This window comes from Hyperoodon ampullatus, assembly GCF_949752795.1.
Source record: "Hyperoodon ampullatus genome assembly, chromosome: 16".
Classification (NCBI taxonomy): domain Eukaryota; kingdom Metazoa; phylum Chordata; class Mammalia; order Artiodactyla; family Ziphiidae; genus Hyperoodon; species Hyperoodon ampullatus.
This window is the reverse complement of record NC_136929.1, coordinates 8,706,817-8,729,548: the sequence shown is the minus strand read 5'-3', so window position 1 is coordinate 8,729,548 and position 22,732 is coordinate 8,706,817.

The window sequence follows — 22,732 nt, the reverse complement described above, 5'->3', positions numbered from 1 at the left end:
AGCCTGTGCTCCGCAACAGGAGAGGCCGCAACAGTGAGAGGCCCGCGCACCGCGATGAAGAGTGGCCCCTGCTCGCCGCAACCAGAGAAAGCCCTCGCACAGAAACGAAGACCCAATGCAGCCAAATAAATAAATAAAATGAATTTATTTAAAAAAAAAAATTAAATGACTTTTTGACAAAAGCTTTACCTTGATCTCAGAGAAGGATGGTGTTTTCAGTAGCTCTTCCTTTACAGTCTGGGTTTACATCTCTCTCTTAGCATCTCTACAGGGCCATAACCTCAGTTTCTAATTCTACTCTGAAGGAGTGGGAGAAATCTTCCCAGTGTACGTCTTCCTCAGAGCTATCTCCTGGGGTTGTCTGTGTCCATAGCTGCCAAGTGGTGAGGGAAGAGGGATTCATAGAGAAGGCTTTGATCAGGGCCACATATTCACCCAAACCCAGAAACACACAGTCCCAGCCATGTGTAGCCAGCATGGCACTGCTGCTAATTCCTCTTATTACCTTAATAACTGGAGAACCCTGGAATAAAACATTTTTAGTTGTGAATTTAAAATGGCAATATCTTGGCTTTGATGCTGTCAAAATGAAGTCTGCATTACCAAAACCCCGTGAACAAGAAAATTAATTATATTTGTACAACTTTTTTTCTTAACCAATCACTAACAAATTATGAAAGTACATGGAGTCTTATTTGGGAAATAATTTTTGGCTATTATCTCAAATGGAGTGCTGCTAATTTTGCTGGTCCAGTCAATGTGCTGATTGCTATACTTCTTAATTCTACTTTATCTCTCAGAGATGGAATCGTATTAAAATCTTTTGAAAATAAAACCAAACATTGTTTAACTGTTAGATTAACCTTCACTGAGTCAATGAGATTCCTAATGAATAAATCCATTGTATTATATTTGATTTGACTTTATAAAAACAATATCAGAGCTAATTGACAATTTAATGGAGGCTTTGCAAGAACTACCTTAGTGCTTTTCCCTCTTCTTCTTGTTTCAAAATTAGACTGTGGCTCAGTTTCTGCATAATCTTTAGTTTAAGCCCCCTTTCAAAGTGCTGGGCCAGCACTGGACAGCCCCTGGCTATTAAGGAGAAAGTTCTTATTTGGGCAATTGGCCAAACTTGACTGCAGTGGTATCAGTTGTAGGTATATTATTGTATTCATTTTACTAAATGGCACGTCACTTTTTTTCCTCCAGGAATTTTTAGCAAGTGGTTAAAAATAACCTTTAAGAAAGGTTATATTACTTCTGAGGCCTAGCCAAACCTTTTGGATAGAAATCTGCATCCATCATACCCAGATCTGTCAAAGTAAGTCTAGTGAGTAGCTCAGTAGACATAAGGTTAGATTCAAATGTCACTGCGCCATGTTTTGTGAAAAAGTGGCTGGATGAGATGACCTTTGCGTGCCAATGTTCCATTTTGTAGTTTGAAAGGTAGGGAAAAGCTAGTCCATGAAATTATAGAGTATTAGGGCCCAACTTGAGAACAAAGACAGATTCAAATTTTTATTCTGAAATTGTCAGCTATGGTTGAGAATGAATATAAATCTAATCACCTCTTATACTTTCATTCAATCTTCACCTTAAACTTACTTTTAAGAATGAATAATGTTCACTATTGGTCAAGAAGGTGTGAGTTTAGTGATTATAAAAAAAAGCTATTTAAAAAATTCTCCATTAGACACTTGTTTCTTTAAAATATACTGCACATTCTATAATTTTGTTTTGTTGTGTTTTTTTCTTCCTGCTTTATTGAGATGTAATTAACATACAGCACTGGATAAGTTTAAGGTGTACAGCATAATGATTTCTATTCATTCTATAACTTTGAACTGTGGCTATTAACTTCCCCAAGGAAGCTCTCTAATTCTAGAGAACAACACGAGACCAAGTTAACAATTAGTCATTAACAATACGTGATAATAAAGCACATGCACTATAAAGAATCTCAATAGAAATTACTTGAAGATGACCTATTACATTTTTATATACTTGCAAACAATGCAAGAAAGAGCTGAATCAGTTTCCATAGGATCTGTGGAAGAAATGGTAGTATTCTCATTCAATGAGCACTTTTTATACATCTTGTGTACATAACTATTTATAGATAGATTCTAAATGTGCAAACCTCAAAACTAAATAATTCCTTTAACCAGTGACATTCTATCTAAATAAGCCAAAACTCTTTTGAAAGAGGTGCCCATGGAGAACAATAGTTGTCATGTCTTTCAGCTTTCTTCAACACCAAGGGGATTTAGATAAACGAATTTGATTGTTTTGCTCCTACCTTTAGCTTTCTCTTCCCCACCACCTCTTTCAGAACATATTCTAGGGACACATGAACCAGCTGAGCATTTCTTAACTTTAGAGATGAAGCCATTGCTCCCGTGGTTAGTGGTTATCTTATTGTGTTCTGGATGATTCCTTGCACCATGTGGGTGGAGGATAGAGCCCTCGCAGGCTCTGGCAAGATTGTCCTTATATCTATGGATTCTTTTCCTCTTACACCCTCCTTCTGGGTACTTGTATCCACACTCTTGGTTTAAAATACCGCCTATATGCTTATGATTTGCAAGATTCTACCTCCTGCTATGCCTCTCTTCTGTCTAAAGACTGAAATATGCATCAATCTACTATCGCCACCACAATGTGTCACAGTGGCCTCTTGCCTCCCCAAAACTTGATCTTCCCATATTTCCAAATTCAGCACAATTTAAGTTCCCAAGCAACATCTGGGAAGATACAGATGTCATATTAAGTTAAAAATCTGTGTCTACCACTTCAGATACATTCCTCATCTTTTCCACCAAATCCATTATGTTTAAAACCTAGGGTGATTTGAGATGATGTGTTCTCCCTCATATCATGATAGCTGGCCAATAAGTCTTGTTGATTTTACCTTTGAAAGATTTAAAAAGTAGAATAAATATGCGCTATTTGTTTATTTAAGACTCACCAAATAATTAACTTGATAAAAACAGGATATAACAACATAATTAGTTACAACAAACAACTGTTGTAGAACAAGGATTGGCAAACCACGTCTTGTGAGAAAACTCCTGTCTGGTCATTAGAGATCTTTTAAAAAATTTGTTTTAAAAAAATTTATAGCATTCAGGCTAAGAGTGGTTTTTACATTTTTAAAGGGTTGTCAAGTGTGTGCGTGTGCTTGCGCATGCACACACAAGGAAGAATATGCAACAGGGACAATATGCTCTGAAAAGCCTAAAATATTTACTATCTGGCCTTTTACAGAAAAGTTTACCAACCTCCACTGTTGTGGAGTAAGCAGCTAAGCTTCACATCCCAGGTTGCTAGTTGTTACATTATTACCAAACCTTATAATAAACAATTTAGAAATCTGAATTCAAACTTCCTCATGCAGATGGGATATAGTATACATAAGATTACATTTCTTCAAATATTTTGCAGTTTATTTCCAAATACTGATTATAGTAATAATATTTTCATCCAATCTTCTAATATTGTGGGATGAATTAAATTTGCTGTGAATATACAAATCATATTGAGACTGTATTCCAGATGCAGCTGTAAAAACTTGAAAGAGAAGATGAGGACAAAAATATTCAAGGTAACTTAGTAATTTCAAAATGAATTAAACACTACAGTTATCAATTTCAAAGTGGACAAAATTCCACCAGGTGTCAACGTAAAGTCATCGTGGAATATGCTTTAGAATAAGACCGCTAATTAGTCGTTATTCCTTTATCAGCAAATCAGTTAAAGAGCATGCGCTTTGTGCCAGGGATCATATTAAGTGCTTTCTGTTAAGGATGGAAGATGCATATAAAAATATTTGTCACACAATGAGGTACATGCTCTATGAGAGACATGAATTAGGTACAGCAGTAGGAAAAATAGGAAAGATCACCTTTGCTGGGTGATGGCCCAAGAAGAGTGTCCATGTAGGACGATGCTTGAGCTGAGTCTTAAAGAATGAGTTGAAATTAACCAGCTGGACCAGTATGGGGAATGTGGAATCACACTGGTAGAGGGAATGGCGTGAATAGTCCCAGGCAAGAGACAGGCATATGAATCAGCAGGGCAGGTTAAAAGCCTTAGTACATCAGGGATAAATATAATGTGTATGTGCAGATAGGAGAATATCAAGGTATGAAGCTAAGGATTCTGATCACACAAGGGTCATTACACCATGTAAAGGGTTTGGAGTTTCTCCTGCAGGCTACGGAATAATTGTTGGTTAATATGAATTGAGACAGTAATATGAAAATTATATGCAACATATTTGGTGCAGAGTGGGGAAAGATGGACTGCAAGGGAGAGGTGTGAAGTAGGTCAGGAGGCTATTAGAGCAGTTGAGGCAAGAAATAAGGAACCAAACTCATCTACTTATCAAGAACTTTGAGGAGAGTGGTAGGATTGGAAATATGTGGAGGATAAAATTAATAGGATTTAGGAATCCATTTGGTTTGGGGAGTGAGAAGAGGGAGGCACCAAGGATGACCCTCAGGCATGGAACTTACACACGAGGTGAGTGGTTAAGGCAAAGGTCAGCAAATGGCAGCCCCTGGGACAAATCCAAACTGCGGCCATTGTTGAAAATGAGGTTGTATTGGAACGCAGCCATGCCCATTCATTTATGTATTATCTGTGGCTGCTTCTGGACTGCAATGGCTGAAATGACTCCTTTCATTGAGACTTTTGGCTCACAAAGCTTAAGACATTTACTAGTTGGCCCTTTACAGAAAAAGCTTGCTGATCCCTGGGTTAAGGCATTAGCTGAGGCAAGGAATTTTGAAATAAAAACAGGTTGGGATAATAAGACCAATGTTAGATGTGCTAGGTTGTTCTGCAGGTGGCACCTCTGGGTATATGAGGCTGCAGGTTAAAATATGAGTGGATTAAATTGCAAAGAATGGATCCCAGGATGAGAAGGGAACAGATAGGCATTGGGATAAAATCTTGGGCACATATGGGCTATGTCTCTCAGACCTCTGAATGGTTCTAGTCCACCCGACATAGAAAGCCTAGAATAGGTAACGTGTATTGGGGACAACACCTATGACCTCCAGGGTATAGATTGATTGTACCATGCTCAGCTATTTACACAGGTTCCCATGGTTCCTCCTCTTCTCTCTGGGCTCCCATTTTGCTGGATCTCCTTCCGTGGCCTCCTAGCCAGACCCTGGGTCCTCAGTTGGGCTCTGCCTTAGGTCTTGGTATTTTCCCTCTAGCCATGTAGCTTTTCCTCTGGCCACAGTCATTTGTAGCTGCAGGTAAAAAAGAGTTCCTGCCTCTAACTAGACCCTGACCATCCTTGTAACCTGGCTACCAACCTTGTAGAAGCAGTCAGGGAAGAGGATCAATAAAGGAGCCTAGAAAGATGTAGAGGGACAGGAAGGGTAAGAAACAGAAGAGGGCACTATCAGAGACCCCAGGACGGAGTGGTCCCCTATGCCCTGGTCATCAACTGGGATAAGGAATGAGGAGGGGAAGTGTAGCCTTGGCAGGTCCCTGCTTGCAGTGAAGCACTGACCTAACTAACATGCTTGGAAATGACTACACAGCTCATTGAGTCCTTTTAGTTTACTAACCTGGTAGCCAACTTGCAGAGAGGTAACATGCCCTCAACCCAGATAACATTTATCCTTCTCTACAAAGTTGATGTCTAAGATGACCTAGTTTGTTCCAAGAATTCTGGTTGTTTTTCTTCAATTCTAACTACTTAGGACAAAAATCAAATATAGCATATTATGTAATAAAAATAGCATAAATATTTCCAGTTGTGCATTTTTATATTTATTTTATTGAAGTGCAGTTGATTTCTGTGATACAACAAAGTGATTCAATTATATATATATATATATATATATATATTCTTTTTCATATTCTTTTCCATTATGGTTTATTACAGGATATTGAATATAGTTCCCTGTGCTCTACAGTAGGTGCTTGTTGTTTATTCATTCAGTAGTGTTTTTCTGCTTAAGGTCTCACTATTGTCTAAAAATCTAAATATATTCATCTCTATAGAGCAACCTGAGGTAAGGAAGGTACCATGTGTGTCTAACGGAAGCCACCTCCATCAGGAAGAGGTAGAATGCTAAGATTTTGCTCTTTCCTCGACAAATCACTAGATAATGATTTTCACATTAAAAAAATTGTACTCAAAAGTCCCAATACTTAAACCAGGTAAAAGAGGCTGTCCAGAGAAAGGGGGTGTAGGAGGCAGGAGGGAGCCTTGGAGCCCTGTCTCTGCTGTCCCAAGGCAGCTTAGGAGGAAGCCCCCTGGACCCTTGATCTCTGGGGAACATAATTTGAAAATTGCTGCACTGGACCCTGAAGATATGTATTTTAAGTACTGTAAACTTCAAAAAGCTGGAATAGCCAGTCATGTAACTGCCTGAAAAAGAGTGAGCTTGTTTCTTCCTCTTCCAGAACTGTTGTCGTGTGCATTGATACATGGTCTGTATTAGAGAGAGACCGTTCTGTAAACTGATTCCCACTTTCAGTCGTGTGGACACTTCTGGGTTGAGGAGAGCCAGTTCAGCACTGTGGGCAGCCCGAGTCCATCTTCAGGGATTCAGTAGCCCTTAAAGCAGTGACAAATGAGCATCCCTGGTGGCTTCCCACGATTCTTTCCACATCACACGTTGAATGAGGATGCAGTCTTCTCCCAGGTGGCACTGTGCGTGGGCACCCTGACACTCAGTCAGGATGTCTCGTCACTGGCTCTTCAGAGAGAGAAGCTTGGTTTAGAAACAATGTTTTCTACTCAAGTAGAAACTCAAGTTTATCTATCTATCTATCTATCAAATTCCTTTGTGTCCCTTTGTGTGTACGTGTTTAGAAAACTTAACATGAGAGCTACCCTCTTAACAAATTTGTAAGTGCACAGTATTGTCAATTATAGGCACTACTGGATATGGATATGGCACAGGTCTCCAGAATTTATTCATCTTCTGCCTAACACACAAGGCACTGCTCTCCTGATACTCTCCCAACCCCTCTTGAACAGATCCTAGGTAACAAACAGGCACACCTTTCTGCAGAAGGCTCTGTAGATCCAGGACTGTCTCTCCGCTCTCTGGACAGCACTCTATGAGGGTTCACAGGGTACAACATTTTGGGCAAGCAGGTTTTGTCAGCTGTGACTTTGCAGATCGGCAGAGCAGGTGATTATTATTGGAAGGCGATAAACTCCAAACACTGTCAGAAGCTTTCTCCTGGTCTCTTTCTGGGTTTCCCTTATTGCTGCACAGCAGCCTCAGTGGCTGTATTTGTCAGCACTGTTAGGGAACACCATGCAGCCTGCTGGCTGCTGCAAACTGAGGTTTGTCCTGTAAACACTGATGTTTTCCTAAGCTTTGTCCTGTCATTCAGAATGACGTTTTATTCCGCTTATTGTGATTAGTTTTTTGTAGGAGAGTTTTAAAAGTGTAACTGCTTTTGTAGTCTGAGGAAGAAAAGGGCACTAAGCCACACTGAGAGATGTAGATAATTGTTAAGCAGATTTGGGAGGTTGAGAATAGTGAAATTTTGAATCGAGATAGTGCATACATTTAAATGTATAAATTTGTTTCTTTCAACCCTTTACCAAAAAGGGTTTGCAACAATGTAGATAATGAAACTTGAAATTAAATCGATTTCCAAAGATAACGGAGAGAGTTCAAAGAAACCAGGATGATGATCATTGATTGCAGGGGAAATTGGAGACAGTAGATTCAACTATTTGGACCTAAAATGAATCATTCATGGGAATAAGTAGAGTAATACAATTCAGGGTTGATGGTACTTTTATATTAAATAGTAGTAGGGACATATAGCTGCTATTATGATGTCTAATAAACCTAGAATATACATTAAAATAAGACTATTATATACCATGTCCAAAAAGTGTATTTGATATCGGTCAGCCCCTTATCCCAGATAATTAGTTTTCTTTATAGCAAAGAAAGGATATGAATAGAGTAGCAGGACCTATCCGTTTCCTCTCTCATTCATCGATTCATTCCAAGATGTTTATTCTGTGCCTGTAGTGTACCAGGCACTGTTCTAGATTTGCAGGGAATAGCTGTGGACACGAGAGTTCTGGTTTCATGATGTGTATTATCTAGAGAAGGAGACAAACCACAAGCAAGCTGATGAATAGTGTTTATATCATTAAATTTCATGTAGTGACAAGTTCCACGAAAATAAGAGTCAAAAGTTAAAGGGTGACTGGGGCCAGTACTTAATATAATGAATCGGCACCACATTTTAAAGGGATATTGGACACAAGAAGAAGGGTGGAAGCTAAGGGTCTACTTGGAGCAACCTCTATTCATGCTAATGAGGAAGATGCAGGAGAGGACAAGCTGATCATCTACAAGAGGGGGTGACTACAGGAGCAAGGTTCCTGAGCCAGTGAGGGTGAAGGGAGCTAGGGAACACATGGGGTCTTGGCTCTCAACTGGGGCACAGATTGGTCATCCATTACAATAGGAAGGGAACCCTTGGTGGCTTTGAGCTGAGGTTGGCCACAATCTTGTTTTTGTTTCAAAGAGCTCTGTCTTGCTGCAATGTTTACACTAGAGTATGTGTGCTTGTATATATGGTGGGGGCAAGGATATGAAACAGGAAGACCTTTGAAGAGGTCACTGCAATGGTCCAGATGAAAGATGATAGAGACTGGAATGAGAGTGGTATGGTGGAAATGGGGAGAAGTGATTAGATTCTAAAAATATCTAGAAGGGATTGCTGACCAGATATGTTGATAGATTGGAAGTTGAGTGTGAGGGAAAGAGGATTCCAAGGCTCAATCTCAAGTTTGTAGCCTGTGCAACTGAAAAAAATTAATATACCACCTACAGAGGTGAAAAGCATTATAGGAGAAGTAGATGGTAACAGGAAAAACATTTTTGTTTGTTGGGTATTTTAAATTTGAGATGCTTATTAGATATAGTAAAAGTGCTGTGAAAAATGATTCTTAGAGGCAAGATAGCATTATGTTTAAAGGTCTATAAACTCTGGAGCCAGAATGCCTGGGTTCAGGCAGCTCAGGTGACTCATCTGTAAAATGAAGTTTATACTAGTACCCATCTTGTTAAGTTGTTGTAAAGATTAAATGATGAATACTTATAAAGACCTAGGATGTTGTCTAGCACATACTAAGCATGCTATATCTGTTACAGACTTTAGTGGTAGTATGATTATTACCAAGACTTTTTTTGAGATTGACCGCATGAGATAACTTCTATGCAGATATGCAATTGCCCAATCCCAACACAGAAGTTTCAAGTGTGAGCCCATTAAAATTAAAATCCATATTGTGGTTTCCATATTCACTTTCCTAATGAGCCTTGTGAGGAAATAATTTGAAAGGCATTGACCCTTTGTTTTGTAGACATTTAGGAGTGGTTTTATTAGGACGTGAGGACTTTGGACTTGGCTGAATGTGAAACAATTCTCATGCTTCCTGACACATTACCAGTTAAAATTGCTTGTAACTCTAAATTTGTAAACTTTCTTCTATGAATTTTGAGTAGTGTTTTTTCACACAGGAAGTCTTTTCTCTTGCAGATTCTACATGCTTCACCCTTGAATTTGTGTCCAAAGAGTATGTAGTTCAAAGCAGCCTGCCCTTGGTTCTGTATATCTGAACTGATGTGCATTGGTGGTTTTAAGTTGAATGGATTCATTGAATAAAAGCTCTTTACTGAATAGTAAGACACTATCTGTTTTTGTAGCTGCTCCTTTAAGTTTTCTGACCTAAATTTATGTAGTGTCATAGGCTAGAATATTTATTAGGTTATTTCTTATAAAAGTAATAGAGTTTGGTGTCAAGAATGCTACTGAAGACTTTCCTTTTGAAGTTCATTTATAAGATGATGCTACAGCATTTCAACTAAAAGGTTTCAACATTTCAGGACCCCATGAATATGTTTGGTTGCCCTAAAATTGGTCCTCCTTGTGAATTTTAAATATACAAAAATAACAAAATATTTGCCAAGTGTTATAAAAATAAAAAAGTTTATAAAGATCTTGTTGTGAAATGTATTTGGCCCCCCAAATGGTCATGTAACCAGTATAAGTTCTGGTTAAGGCTTGTTACCTTATTTGCATCAAACCAGAATGAGAGCCTAGACTAAATCATCAGCATGACCTAAAGAAAAAGCCTAAAGTACTGAATAAAGACTGACTGAATTCAGGTGCTTATTAAGAGTACTTAAAAATGGATTTATAATACTTGCTATAATCCATATTGTGAATGAGCCCTCCCTTGCTGCTCTGTCTAGAGTACGTGTGCTTCCCTATGTGTGTGACGGGGAGGCAGACGGGGTGTGGAGCAGGAAAGTCTTTGAGAGAAACCATTGCAATGGTCCAGGTAAGAGGTTCTGTTATGGGGAGAACTGTGTCCTCCAAAAAGGTATGTTGAAGACCTAACCTCCTGTATTTCAGAATGTGACTTTATTTAGGAATAGGGTGGTTGCAGATGTAATTAGTTAAGTCAAGATGAAGTCATCCTGGAGCAGGGTGGGCTCCTGATCCAATACGACTGGGGTCTTTATAAGAAGAGGAGAAAATAAGAGAAACAGACACAGGGAGATGGCCATGTGATGGAGGGAGAGTCGAGTGATACAGTCACAAGCCAAGGAATGACAAGGATTGCTGGCTACATCAGAAGATGCAAGAGGGAAAGAAGGATTCTACCCAGAGTCCCAGAAGGAACAAAGCCCATGTGACACCTTGATTTCAGACTTCTAGCCTCAGAACTGTGGGAGAACAAATTTCTGTTTTTAGCCAATCATTTTGTGATATCTTATTATGACAGCCCTAGGAAATTAATATAGATATTATTTTAGAGTGCTAATACAAGGTAGGCCTTCAACATTCATTCTTTGCTGAGAGCAACTGCCCTTTTAGACAAACTTCAATGTAAATCACTGCTGGGTACTCAAAAGGAATCAAATGTACAATGACCCAGAGCATCTATGGCAATATATAATCTTAAACAACTTTATTATTAATGTCTATGACTTATGGATCAGACCCTGTGCTAGCTTTTACATATGTTATCTTAATTTATCCTTTCGTCAACCCCCTGAGAGTTCTATAATTGTTAAGGTATTTTTTACAAGTGAGGGAACTGAGGTTTTAGAGAGGTTAAAAATCTTGCCCAGGGTCACAGAGATGGGAAAAGGGGCAGTGGAAAGTCAGGATTCAAGGTCAGTCTGCTCTGCAGCCTAAATTCTTCGTCTTTACCTGTGAAGCCTTCACAATTATAGTCTTGACGTGGGAAAAAGACACTGCAGGTTAATCTTCCTTTTTCCAGATCCTTTGCTTCCTGCTCTCTCATACCTGTTGGTGACATTCTTTCTCAGATATGGATTAAAAAGAAAAAAGCCATTTCCAAAAGATCTAGAAGGCCATCCACATTGCTGCAACTTAAGATCTTCAGTGGACTCACAAGTTTGTTTGAAATGTGAAACATTTTGCTAGTTTCCAGACTTCTCACTTTTAACCCATAAATCATGCAATGCATTTGTGTAGGGGTTTGGGGAGGGGTGCTAGTGGGCAAAAGTTATCTATTCTTAAAAAGTAACTGAGAAAAATATGACTAGTAATATTACATTTGTTGAGAAAGAACAAAAGTTTCCAGGACCCTATTTCTAGATTTGGTCACTATGTGCCATGGGGTATTTGACAGAACCCTGGACAATGAAGCTAGTCTCTTTGCCCTGGGAAATGGGATCTGGCTCTGAAGAATGGGTATCAATTTTGCCCTTGATTTCACCTACTTTTGTGGGAAAACAATTCATTTAAAACAGACTAATAAAATTATTCCCTTAGTTATAAAATATTTCTCAAGACAATTCCAGGACAATAAATCTTTCCATCATGTTTATAGAGTTTTATGAATTCCATAGTTTCTCTTGGAAGCAAATCATTTACTGGCAAGTTCATAATTGCTGGGATGTATTTTAGGCTATCCATATTTAATGATTCCTTTCATTGTGACTCAAATTCATTTTATTGACTTAATTTGGCATCTCCATAGTATGATCTAATATATTAATACTTTGTAGTGACAGTAGATAATGGTAACCTGTAAAGCTTTATATTATTTGAAATCATGGCCCAACATTTTGAGAAAATGGAAACAGTAATATGTAGACACAGTCGATGATTCAGCTGTATAAAATGGCTATTCAAATAACTGATATCCTTTAATATTACAAAACCCCAAAACTCCAGACTTGGACAATATCTTTAAGATCAACTGGTAGCTCTAACACAGAGACATCTAAGACTCACCTTTAAAAATAAGGTTACAAAAGCTCAGGGAGCCAAAGTGACTTGCCAAGGTCACACTGGCAGTTTTAATCTCTGCAACGTGAATAAGAGTGATTTCATTTAGCAACTGGCTGATGGACAAACAATCAAATGTCACAAATCAGATTTTGATATTATTGCTCGGTGGTTAGGAGTTGACAGTCTGGGTTTGAATCCTTCTCCATCACTTTGGGCAGTTTAACTGTTCAATGCCTCAGTTTCCTCCTCTGTAAAATGTGGTCCACAGTACTACCTACCTCACTGAGTTTATGCCAGAACAATCTGGAAACTAGTACAAGTCTTGTTTTCTTTATATGCTATCTTGTCTTCTGAACTGGTGAGTCTGAAGACATATTTATAGGTCAAAAAAGGACATTTTCAAGGATTTAAGGAATAAAGGTCACATTTCCATTGGCAATGTGGCTATTCCCATATGAAAGGTGCAATGTACAATTACCATGTGGTAGCATTTTAATAACTCCTTGTTATTTTTTATTGTAGTCATAGATACTATGATCAGGCCATATTTCTTACATCTAATTTATTAAATAATAGAATGTCCCTGTAGAAATAAAGTTTCACACATTTAAAAATATCTTGTGATACATACATTCAGTTATGAATGATATCTAATTGAAAGAGAAACAGAGATAACTCTTTTTTCAGCCTCCACCCCTCTCTTTCTTAACAACTGAAATAATTGTTCCCAGAAGTCACTACCCTGTGAAGCCTGGGTTGTCATCCTTTGATGTGTCTCTCACATGGTAAGATCAAATAGTTCCCATAATTACATTTGGTAATTTTGGAGTCATTATTTTTGTTGTTAAGATTTTCTGTACTCAAAAAAAGATATTCTAGGTCAACAAATCATCATGGAATGAAAAAAAAATTACCAGCGTGATAAAAGTGGGGAAGGAATGAAAAAGTGTTAAATTACCTTTGGTTCTGGATATTGTGAGCTTAAATGCATAGTCTCAGTAATATAAGTTGAAAATGATTACTTTACATGTGCATTAAAGAATCCATTTTACAAACTATGTCTAATTGAAGTGGATAATCTTAAGGGTCATACTGATGTTTAGAAAACAATGGTGTTAAGGAACCGCTCTGATATTCTCTTGAAAGAGTTCATAAAAATATAAGAAATGCACTTGAGCTCGGGTTGGCCTGTAACAGGGATTTTCGGTGGTGTCTTGAAACACTGTGCTAATAGCCTTTCCAGGTGTTTAGCATTTTGTTTTTGAATTATGTGAGCACCTCACAAAAGGAAAAGCTTGCAATTAAACACGATAGTGTTCGCAAATGTGGCTCAATAATTTTAGGCTATTTAAGTGTTATTTGATTTGCATATTGCCTTTGCATCCTTGTGGGGTCCCCTACAATCCCTAGCAGGAATGCATTTTGCAGCAGGATGTGTCCCGTTCAGCAAATTTTAAATGCAGTCCTGCCTGAAGGCAGGTGATTGAAGTAGATGATGTTCTCCAGTTCTCACAGCCTGTGGATCATGGGATGACATTGGCATTGCAGTTACAGTCCAACTTTTGTGGCAGTTACTGAAACAAACTACTGGACTGTAGGGCCAAATGGACTGAGGCAAAACATTCATTAGCATCCAATTAAGTCATTTATGTGGCTGGACAGTACTGCATACCCTATAATCATTCCTATTTGGTCCCTGGTGAATGAAACTAAAGGATTTTTTTCCCTGACCCACTTAACTTCACATCTAATAGATAGATGTCCTGGTAATGAATATGCCCTAATTATTTAGGTTTGGGTTCTTCTTGTGGTGTAGGAGAAGAGAAAACTAGATATTTTTTTTTCTTAGTTGTAAGGCTAAACTTAGGGAAACAAACGGTTGGCTGCTTTGAGTAATGCAAATTGTTTCTGTGTGTGGCCTTAGCAGTCTCTAGAAAATTTTATGGTGATGGGATTAAAATCCAGCAAATTTTTACTCTTCAACCAGCATTTTAAGTTCCAGGAATTCATCTAAAGGATGAATTATGTATATGCATAAAGATTTAACCACAAACATGTTCATGGCAGTGTTATTTTTAATAGAGAAGAGTGGAAGAAAAACTAAATGTCTATTAAGTTCACTTATTCTTTCAAAAATACATATTAATCCATTACTCTGAGCCATTCACTATTCTACTCGCTAATCATTGATAATTGAATCAAATAATAATGATGCTTCATGTAATGGAATACTACACAGCTGTTAACAGTGCTGTAGAATAATATTCCATCGCATGGCAAGATGCTGATGGTGTATTAATGAAAAAGTAAGTAATACACAGGGACAAACCTTTGAAAGGTTATGTTTTTCAAATATAGTGTAATGAATGCATATTACTTTTCTAATAAGAAAAACAAAATAATACACTTTATTTCCATACAACTCACAAAAAATCTATCAAACTGAAAAATCATGTATATGTCAGCTGATGATGATGCATCTCCTAAAGGAAAGGACTAATTCAAGAAATATTTATCATGCTCCTACTGTGTGCTGCCTTGTATAGGCTACTGGGAAGCAGTGGTGTTGCCTCCCAGGAGCTTCAGGTATGGCCAGTTGCTCAGTGATGAGAGCGTTGTTGACTGCTGTAGTCTCCAGATTCATCCAGAGACACCATCATGTTCCATGGTCTCTAAGGCGAAAGGTGGCATACTGCCCCACTCCCTTTGACAAAAGACATCTGACTGTCCTGGGTATCATGCAATCACTTGGGGACATCTTTTCTGCTTTCCTTCACTCTACTTGGACTCGATTCCATGGTAGTAAATATTTGCACTGTGTGGAATTGTTCCAAACTATGTTTTTCTCAAGCTTTCAGGCACAGATAGCTTTGGTTGCTGTGAAGGAATGAGAAGAGCCCTGAGTGACTTTGACAGCATCATTTGGTAACAGTGGGAGGGGATATATGTATCCGTATAACTGATTCACTTTGCTGTACAGAAGAAACTAACAATATTGTAAAGCAACTATACTCCAATAAAAATTTTTAAAAAGTGAAAAAAAAGTATGTCTTTCTAAAAGGGCAAGGAGATTGGAAGCAAGAAGATGGCCATGGAAGAGCCTAAGTCTACCCATCTCTAAATACGACTATTAAGAGTCACCAGGAAAGTTATATTTAATTAACAATTGAATTTGCCTGGATCCCCTGCTATTTTCTGGGATGTAATCACCATACAATCACTCTGGCAAAGAAAAAAAATCTTTTGCTAGGAACTCCAATTGAAGAAGAATGGATTCTCTGGATTTCACGTTGTCCCTTGCAGAACACATCACGTTAGATTTTCCTTGAGCCTTCCTATAGTTCTGTAGAAAAGATATTGACCTCAAGAGTGTCACGGGAGTGACAATAAATTTCTCCTCATGGAACAGAGGGCACTTTCTCTAATTTTGTTACTCTCATCTACTTTAGTAAGCTTCAGCTTGGCTTCTCTTGTATTCTAAACTGCTGAGTGATTGCCTCCAGCTCTACCTCCCTGCAGCAGATAAATCTGACAAATGTGTCTGAGACTTTGGAGTAAAACAAACAGAAGCAAATAAAAGCTAATATTCCAATGTATGCAACGTAATTAGATTAATCTACAGCCCAGTTCATGAAGGAAAACTAATTAGGAATCAGATGTATAGTTTTTAGGAAATTTTTATGCAATGTACACTTTATGCACTTAGTGCAATAAATTGTAATAAAGCGTGCACGCATGCACACACACACACACACACACACACAGGTCTAGCAATTGAAACCTACTGGGAGTTATGCTTTTACTTTAGATTTAAATTTGTCTCCAATTTTGGAAGGCTTGAGGGTATTAAATTATTAAGATCTGGGGCTTCCCTGGTGGCACAGTGGTTGAGAGTCCGCCTGGTGATGCAGGGGATGCGGGTTCATGCCCCGGTCCAGGAAGATCCCACATGCTGCGGAGCGGCTGGGCCTGTGAGCCATGGCCGCTGAGCCTGCGCATCCAGAGCCTGTGCTCCACAACAGGAGAGGCCACAACAGTAAGAGGCCCGCGTACCGCAAAAAAAAAAAAAAAAAAATTATTAAGATCTGATTGTCATGATTCTAGAATTGGGTGGGGAGCTGATTGCATGCAATTAGAGCAAAACCATTAGGAGGATTTTGTTTGTACATTAGGCAAAATGAGGTATAAAGTTGAGCAATGGCTGATGAATTTGATCAAGTTAGACAGTCCACTGGAATAATTTAGGCCAAAACATAACTTTTTTCATTATTCAAAAATTTTCAAGAGTCTGACCTTTCTGAAGAATTGTTTTAACTGTCTTCAGACTGTGTCTGCATAAGTACCATTTCATATTATATACAATTTGAAAAAATTCCTTTCTAGATTATATTTTTGCTTATAAATCTGGTAGATATTTAAAATCAGTACTTTTTTTAATGTAAAAAGTTATCCAAATCATATTGAACTGGCACAATGATTTACAATTTCAAGTGTAGGGCAAGAAACCTAGTGTCTATAATTATTTTCCTGCTTAAACCTATAAAAGCCAAAGAAAGAAAAGTCACCTGACTTCAATACTCATGGTGTGCAGCATCAAATTCACACACCCCCCCTTTTTTTTTTTTTGGCCAGGCTCTGTCTTTCCACTGGTTCTAATTACCTACTTTCTGCTTCGTTGCCAGTAAGATGCTAGTTCAGGTTAAGGGGCCCTATTTGCTGCTTTAAAACTGAGACTCTGACTCTGATCCCAGGGTTGGGGATTCTGTCCTGCCAATACTCTTGCAAACATTGTCTCCTTAGCTGTTTTTATTATCTGTAATGCCATTGACCTTTCCAGATATGTGTATGTAGTTTGCACCTTGAATCGTGATACCACACAGTGCCTGCTCCCCTCAGGATGCCTCTTCCTCCAGGTTGGCCTCCCTGACACAAGAACTTGTCTGATACGTGCCCCCAACACGTTGACTGGGCCACACATCTTGCCTTTCCCTAGGGGGCATCTTCCTACCTGTCAACCCCAGTATTGCAATTACTTTCACATTTTTATCGTCTTACAGTCTGTCTTGTATTAATTTGTCACAAGTGGGAAATGTGTAAATTTTGTTCTCCTGATACCTTTAAAGTTCCTAATAACACCAAATGGCATAATTTATCCATTCTTATAACACACTAAAAAACTCATATAAATTAGCCAGCATCAAGCAGGACTTTGATGGAATAACACTTAAGACTGGTTGGTTTGGGACTTCACTGTTGGTGCAGTGGTTCAGAGCACGCCTGCCAATGCAGGGGACACGGGTTTGAGCCCTGGTCTGGGAGAATCCCACAGAGCCACAGAGTAACTAAGCCCATGTGCCACAACTACTGAGCCTGTGCTCTAGAGCCCATGAGCCGCAACTACTGAGCCCATGTATCACAACTACTGAAGCCTGAATGCCTAGAGCCCATGCTCTGCAACAAGAGAAGCCACTGCAATGAGAAGCCCATGCACCACAGCAAAGAGTAGCCTTCACTCGCTGCAACTAGAGAAAGCCCCCATGCTCTGCAACAAGAGAAGCCACTGCAATGAGAAGCCCATGCACCACAGCGAAGAGTAGCTCTCGCTCGCTGCAACTAGAGAAAGCCCCCATGCTCTGCAACAAGAGAAGCCACCACAATGAGAAGCCCACGCACCGCAGTGAAGAGTAGCCCCTGCTCGCTGCAACTAGAGAAAGCCTGTGCACAGCAATGAAGACCCAACACAGCCAAAAATAAATAAATTAAAAAAAAACAAAAAAGACTGGTTGGTTTTGTTGAGAAGTAAGGAGTGGAAGAAAGGCTGAGCAAAAGGTCCTACCTAGATGTATCACTTTCTAAGGCTATAATAATGCTGCATAACAAACAATAACAAAACTACAGTTGATTCAGAGAGAATCAACAATAAACACTGATTTTTGCTTTATTGGTGGTTTGATGGCTTTACTGCCACTATGTGGCCTCTTCCACAGTCAAGGGCCTCAGGTAAGGCAACTGAGATATGTGTTTGCTTTATGTGTCTTCTGCTTTGGCAGGGTAGCCCAGGCATGATGTCAAGGTGAAGGCAAAGGAGCAGAAGAGGAGGCCAAAATGTGTATATCTCTGCTTGTATCAAGTTTGCTGTAGTCTCATTGGCCAAAGCAAGCCACATGGCCAAGTCCGTGGTCAAGGTAGGTAAGCAACATTGGGGCCATGACTACAATCAGTCCATACTAGATAAGGCAGGTGTGTAAGGATGCTTCAGTGGATGGCTTCATGTACTAGAAAGGGGGGCTAGGAAGAGGCAGTGATCAGATGTTAAAAGGAATTGTTCAGTCTTTTAACAGGATTCCCCAAGCCAAATCATTTTGATTATTTTTCATAGTCTCTCAGAATTAGAGTTCTCATCATATACAACAGACATTCATAGCTTTTGACAGAAGTTTCCATTAAGAAGGAAAACCCCTAAGTAGTTTTATCATTATTAAAAAAACACGGGATTCTTGAAATTCAGGCAAATGTTTTCTATTATTGACACAGCACTCTAATGCTTTGCCAAAATAACAATAAACATAAGAGCTCTGTTAAAAGTAGTATTTGTCTTTTACACTCATTGGTCTTGGGCATTGTTCTGTTTAGAAACCCAACCCAAGCCAAACCAAACCAAGTGAATTTGACTAAAGCCAGCATATGTTGCCTTTGTTTCCTGGGAATCTGACACCAGGACCACATTCCATTTGCTACCAAAGCATGACTGGTTCTAAGCCACATGTGATGTATGTGATTTCAAAGCCTCATCTTCCTTCCAGTAGCTGACCCTCTTTCTTCTTCTGTTCTCCTAGCAACCTCCTGTGGTTTCCTTGGAGTACTCTGAGTACCCTCCTTCCCTTTCCTGAACATTCTGCCACAGTTCCCTTTCTTAGGAAAGTTCCACTTTCTTCAAGGCAAGGTGTTTTGCTCAGGGTATTCTCACTCACCATTATTTGCTAATCTGTCACTAACTTACTTCTGGTTTTATGGAATTACTGAAGAAAAGACTTTGGGTTGACTGATATTTAAATATATTTTTCTAATTTTAAAATATTCTGTATTAATTTTAGATAATTAAATGATGAAAAAACTATGAAGAGAATGAAATCACTCATAATCTTAACAAACTAAAGATCATGTACTCAGTTTTTTTTTCTCATTTTAGGATTCATATGTATATTTGTGTGTATCACTGAAACTAGATGAAATTGCCAATATTCAATTGTTTTTGAGCTACAAAAACAGCAATTTCATAAGTTTCAACCCTATATTTGTGATCATTCCCTGTATTAGCAAGGTTCTCCAGAGAAACAGAACCAATAGGATGGTCTATCTATCTACCTATCTATTATCTATTTTTTTAATGAAGAAAGAGAGAGAGAGAGAAAGAGACAGAGAGAGAGAGAAATGAGAGAGGGGAAATTTTTTAAAGGAATTAACTCATCTGAAATCTGTAGAGTAGGCCAGCAGCCTGGAACGTTAGGCAAGAGTTGATATTGCTTTCTTGAGTCTGAAATCTGAAGAATTTCTATGTTGTAAGTTTTAGGCAGAATTGCTTCTTCTTTGGGAGACCTCAGTCTTTGCTCTTGAGGTCTTCAACCAACTGGAGGAGGCCCACCCACATTATGAAGGGTAATCTGCTTTAGTCAAAGTCTACTGAACTAAGTGTTAATTACACATAAGAAATACATTCCCAGCAACATCTAGACTGCTGTTTGATCAACCAACTGCGCACCATAGCCTAGTCAAATTGACACATGAAATTAACATCACATTCCTCATAATCTGGTTTTTACTATCCTAAATAAATGTCAATAACTACCCTCATAAATAGGTTTCTGTCTACCTCTTTGATAAGTTTACTAAATTTACAAAAAAAGGAATTACTGGTTCACTTATAAAAACTCTATTCTCCTAACTCTGAGGCCTCTGGGACATCTGGCATAATCTCTCTCTGTAGGGTTCCAGCTCCTGGGGCCTTTACCCTGTCTCTCTCTCTTTAGCTATTTTCTTCACAGTCTTTGGTGGAATAGCACCAAATCATGGAACCAGGGCATTCAAGGATGGACAGCCAGAGGCTGACTGTCTGAGGATGAGTTGATACAAACGTCAATATCCCTTGATGACAGAAGCTGTTCTCAGAGTCTTGCGCTTATTTTATAGGCTTGGAGAACAAAATGTTTCTACCAGATACAGTGACTTAGATTCATTATTTTATTTGTCCCTCACAACAGTTATGAGGTAGATACTATTATTACACCCACTTACAGGTAGCAACCTGCCTGCTGGATATGAATTTACTGGTCCAAGCAATAATGCAATGCCATTATTGTTTCCACTGCCAGGGAGTAGAGAGAAGGTGGCAAAACCAGCTTTGGCTCAACTTCCAGGAGCCGGTGATACCTGAGGTTGAATGTTTTCACTTCATCATGGAGTTATGAATGGACAAGTAACATTGAGAGTTGTGATGACCAAAGAGGCCAGAGGTCTGAGGAAGTGTGCATTCTGGCTATTTATTGAATATTTAGACATCATCCTATTATCTCACTGGGCAAAGACCTGGAGGCATTTCTGATTGGAAGACCAGCATATTGGGGGAAAGAGCAGTTGCTGTAATAGAAGTTAATAATGGCAAATGCCAAGCTTGTGAGTGGGTGTGTGAGTGACACTGAGTGTGTGTGTGTGCATGCATGCTATGCTTTTGAAGCAAGACCATAATAGCATAAGGGATAAATTATAGAATTCTTTAGCATATTAGCTCAGGAAGAGACCTTAAATGTTATCTAATACCTCCCCTTCAATTTCCAGTTGCAGAAACCGATGCCTGCAGAGACTGGGTGTTCAAGGTCTTTCTGTCGGTTCCTCCCACTATTGCATTGATATAAAACAGTAATTTTATGCTGAGAGTATGATTGCAGTGAACATATATCTTTGATTTTGTTCTGGACAGTGTTGTTTTAAAATTTACTTTATTGTGGACTCCGAATCTATTGATGTGTTCTAGACACTCCTATATCAGGACTCAAACTATGTACCTACTACCATATTTTACTCTCAGAAGTGGTATGAAGGTTCCTAGTGAGACTATTTGTTCCAATAGTTTTTGGTATGGAAAATATGTTCACCTCAACCGTGATTGAATGTGCTTGTTTCCCGGCCAATGGAGAAAGAAGAATCATAATTTTCTTTCTCAGGTGCTTTTACTATTATCATGACACCTTTAATCTTGCTCCCCTTGGCTTCCTCTGCTCCTCTCTCTCTCTGCCTTTTCACTTTTTCTACCAGAGAGATTTTGCTGATCTCTATTGAATTGATGGCTAGAAATCGGGTGGCTACATCAATGAGTGTGGTTGAGAAATAAGGCATTCGAGTTACTACCAAGGGGACAGAAGCACATGAGCATCATTAATTCGCATGTGTATAAGGTATTAAATCTAGAAAGAGTAGCCCAGTTGATACCCACATAGCTATGAGCTCCTTCCTGTGTGATGGGCACAGGATTTGAATTTACTTTAGAAGTCAATACTGTGTCAATTCTCCTCTTTCAGCAAAAGTAATTAAACACAAGAAGCCATTTTCCTTGAGAAGAGCTACAATTCTAGCGTCATGTTCTTCTGGGGCTGTACAGATGTTTACAGTCACTGCATGTTTAACTTTGTGCTAAGAACTTCCCGGTGACTTGTGTTAACTCCACTTATGGATAAACTGAGTCCAAGGGTAACTGTCAGGTATGTCACGAGCTACACGGTAGGTGCGGGGCCAACAGCAGGACTATGGCACCCCATCTTTGGATTCCCTCTCTTGTCCTATTTCCTAGAAAAAAAATCACCTTCCACATAGAACAACATCAGCAAAAGCGAGGCTCGTTGCTGCAGGAAGCAGTCAGGGTAGCTTGCCCAGGATGAATGGGGCCACGGAGAGAATCCATCACTACTGTATTGAACTCTTTCTTCATTAGAGCTGAACCAATAGCAGGTGGTGCTCTTCCAATAACATGGTCTCCGAGTTGGAGAATAGGTTTTCTAGAAGAGGGAGAGATATGTAATCAAGGAAATCGTTTATTTTTCTTCTTCCCTAGGAGCTCTGTACCATTTAGTTATAGGACTGGTAGTTTATCTTGGGCAATTCTCATTCCTTCCTCACAAAACAGCTTAATCCAGGATCGTTTTCACAACTTCCAGGCTGTGGCAGGCTCTTGAGATTTTTGTACAACGGGCTTAAGCTCTACATGAATGAAATTTCTTGGCCAATGTCCTATTAATGAGACCCAGCGGCATAAGTTTCCTAAACCACTAAAGGTAATCATCACATTGCTCTTGTTCCTACAAGACCAGTCAGCTAATCCTGCCAGCTGTAAATTAAGGAGACAGGGAAGATCATATATCTTATCACATGGAAGAGAAAATATAACATTGAC